The 3,828-nt window shown below is 40.7% G+C and overlaps 1 protein-coding gene across 1 annotated transcript in view; it reads left to right on the top strand.

Moving 5' to 3' along the window:
* The first annotated feature begins 1,357 nt into the window (after positions 1 to 1,357).
* osr1 (odd-skipped related transcription factor 1) overlaps positions 1,358 to 3,828 on the top strand; it is a 9,725-nt gene continuing 7,254 nt past the window's right edge. Inside the window, exon 1 of the mRNA XM_023394722.2 lies at positions 1,358 to 1,658. The gene's annotated coding sequence lies outside the window, so the exon portion shown is untranslated. The remainder of the gene's footprint in view (positions 1,659 to 3,828) is intronic.

Raw genomic sequence — 3,828 nt, 5'->3', positions numbered from 1 at the left:
CCTCATAAAATATCAGCAGGGCACATGAAGACACAGTAATCCACTTCAGACCAGGTTCAGTCATGTGTTTGTTTCCCTCATTACTCTCACATTGTTTATTTCGCACTGAAACCAGTCAGAGATCAGTCTGTGGTTCTCATGCATGTAAAGTCAGGATGAAGTAAAAACTCATTGTCCAGCAGGGGGCAGATTCTGTTCACTTCACCACAAACTATCAACCTGCTGGTTCCAGACCTGTCCTTCACACAGTTACATGTTAATGGGTAAATATATAATAGAATTAATTCTGACACGTAATGATAATTAAAAACTAAAGACTCAGAACACCCTTTTTTTTTTAAGTCAGTTTAATTATCATATAAGTTTTTTTATTATAAGTTTGTTAAAGGTAAAAGTTCAGGCTAACGGTTATAAATGAATGTAGTCACATTAATTCTTCTTCAGCTTAAAACCTTCTGAGATCCTGATCCTGATGAGTCTGAGGTCTGGGAGACACCAGGTCTTCCCTCAGTGCTGACTCCTCAAGTCCACTTCAACCTCTGAGTGTGTTTATCCTCCAGTTCACTGACTCACACACTCACACACTGTAATAATGTCTTCTACCTGAGCTAATTAGATTATTATTATTATTATTATTATTATTATTATTAATAAATATATTTTACCTGGTGGATGAGGATGACGTGTCACATGACATACATTAAAACAATCCTGTGTTAATGGTCATTGAACATTGTGCAGCTGACTCTACTGGATCTTAAAATGAAAAGTTAATGGGCCTTTAATGTATGCAATCAATATTCAATATCAATATTGATCCTTATAAGGACCAGAAGGGGGAAAATAATAAATAAAATAAAACCTTGAAGATGATTCTCTTCTGATTGTGATTATGAATAAAGAGAAACCATCTGTATAGACTTGACAGTCCTCCAGTCCATCAGTCCCACTGCACTAATTTATAATACAATATAATTACTATATGGAAAACCTATGATTATAATAAACAAATCTGTATTCATTTAATTTCAACATGGACATCATCATCAGGTTCTAACTGTCATCACAGAGAGTTCACCATGAAGAGGCTGCAGGTCTGACACGGTCTCTGTCAGACCCTCATGCTCCTCATGGAGACCTGCAGTCAGTTACCAGCCTGTCAGAGACTCTGAGGGGACACAGTCAGGAACTTGGCTCAGATTTCTAAGTTTTAAAAATAAATAATCAGCTCTGATTCGTTCCACGTGCCCACTCCTGTCCAGTGCGCGAGCTCGCCAAGAAGCAGAATGAAGCATTAGCACATGAGACTCCACAGGATCATATAGCAGCGATGCTGGTGTGTGATGCTGCCGTGTGTATGGGTTGGCTGAGTGACGCGCCAGCAGGAGCCGGACTCTGCGCTGCAATAAAGAGGCGGCGGCAGCTGAGAGCGCGAACCACTGGAGCGGAGAGGCGTCCCGACAACACAGCTGCTCCACACACCGCCGACCCGCTCACATCAGATCACACCAGGGTTACCGGAGGAGGAGAGACGCTGCAGCGGAGGATGCCGCTCCGGCCTCTCATGAACTCATCCACCCGCTGAACGAGGCTGCTCCGCGGGCTTCAGCCTGAACCTCCGGCAGGACTCCCGAGCTCAGGACTTTTTGAACAGACTGGTGAGTCCTCAGTCTGCTTTATTAACCATGGAGGGAAACAGAGTTTTATAGGTGGTTCTTTAGATTTCATTAACTTTTAAATGTAAAATTACACAAATCAGCATTTGATTCAGCAACTAATGATGTAGATTAAAATCGTTATTTAAAGGACTTATGGGTTTTAGATGCAGAGGATCGTGCAACAGGTGTTTAACGTTCACTTCTTTAAAATGATGCATTTAAATTATCTTCAATATTAACAACCATTTTCTACACGTGCGGAATTATATTTAGTGATTGAAAAATAAATGGTAAATAAAGAGAAAACAGTGATGTTTGTTCTTAAACACTGAACCTTCTCAAAAACCTGTTTCCTTCTCTACACAAACAAACTCCAAAATCAGTTCTGAGAGTTTTCAGCTCACAAACATCCTTTTTAATTCTGATGTTAACCCGCTGTGATCAGGTCTCAGGTCTCAGGTCAGTGAGCATTAAACAAAGGTTTAAATGCTGCTCAGTGAACTGCAGCCTGAGTAGAACTAGAAGAAGGAGATCCTCTTTGCTCTGGAGCTCTGACACCTTCATCCTCTGACAGTCTTCCTCCACGTTTTCACTCATTAATGAAGTCCTGGATCAAAACAAAGTCCATATGCATCACACAAGAGGTGTCAGGCCTTTTTCCTCATCACCTCAGCTCCTGGAGATCAGATCCTGGTGGAGGTGTCCCACACGGAGCACAGGGCGCCTCACAGGGTGGAGGGAGCCAGGGCGGCCGTGTATGGACATGGGGAAGTGTGAAAGAAGAAAGTCAGTTAAATGTTAGTCACTAGGTTTCGGTGTAAAGAAGATCCAGATCTGTCACTCAAATAAAACTCCACCGAGCGGCAGGTAGACGTCCTGCACTCACTGTGCTTTGGTAAATGACAGAAGTATTATGAGTTTGATATTAGTTAAATATTCCCCTTAAGCATGAAAACTCTTACATAGTTTTATGTGTTAAAGGCGTTTTGTTTGGTGCTAATATTAACTGCTTTATATAACATTTACATTTACATTTATTTGACAGACGCTTTTACCCAAAGAGACTTCAAGTGCTTATACTAAATAAAAATCTGTCATGTTTGTAGGTGAATAAATTACATAAATAACTGCTTCCCCTCCACTGCTCTCAAAACAACTGCAGATAATTAATGTTCCAAACTGCTGTCAAACAGAATTTATAACCAGGGTTCAAACAGACAGAGAAAGAAATAGTATGAATAATGTGTATCTTTAATAAGGAGACAGCATATTTATAGTTACTAGTCTGTAGATTATTATTATTTTTGGTTCTCCAACATCTCACAAAACCACTGCTGCTCATTACTGTTCTGACTTTTGTCTAATTCTGTTTTTTTGAAAGAATGAAAACGTTTGTATTTTTCTGCCGTAAAAACTTCAGCTCAAACTTTCAGAAACTCACTCTGTTGATCAGACGAGGTCAGAACATGAAGTCAGGAACCTGTGAACGGCTGGTTTCAGCTCTGACTTTATGAATCAGTTATAACCAGTTTTACTACATGAGCAGATATTTTATTAGATCACAGAGTTAAAACATTTTTTTTTTAGTATTTTTCACTGAAGCCTTTGGATAAAATTTAAATATATTGAGACACAGTTTACTGAACACTGTCAGTGTAGGTGAGGTCACTAAAGGTTAAAATTAAATCATAATTTAAAAAAAAAAATGTAGGACATGACGTGTGTCTCCGTAGTTTGGACCCGGGAAGAACAGTTCACATCAATTAATAATATGAGGCTCTGTGTGTGTGTGTGTGTGTGTGTGTGTGTGGGTGTGTACTACACTCAGACTGATCACGTTTACATGGAGGTGAGAGTCTCTGTGCCTGAGCTGAGGGCCACATGTCTGTGAGGGTCTGGGGCCCCTGGTATGCAGACATCAAAGGGTTAAAGGTGAGGAGAGGCTCAGCAGCTCACCACTTATCTCCTCTAATGACCTCCTAAGTAAAAGTCAATTACTTCTGCGTCATGATCAGAGGAGGCAGACCACAGGGGGCAGCTGGAGCTGTTAGAGCTGCTCATTCCAGAGACTCTGCAGAGTTTACCGAGCTGCTCGCCACACGCTGCACTTCTCTTATTTACTGTTTATTCCAACGTCTGCGGCAGGAATAAAAATGTGTGTGTGTGTGTG

Source organism: Seriola lalandi, unplaced genomic scaffold (genome assembly GCF_002814215.2).
Source record: "Seriola lalandi dorsalis isolate HSWRI2012SDOR001 ecotype SW California unplaced genomic scaffold, Sedor1 jcf7180002054953, whole genome shotgun sequence".
Lineage (NCBI taxonomy): Eukaryota > Metazoa > Chordata > Actinopteri > Carangiformes > Carangidae > Seriola > Seriola lalandi.
This window is presented reverse-complemented; position numbering and strand designations above follow the sequence as displayed.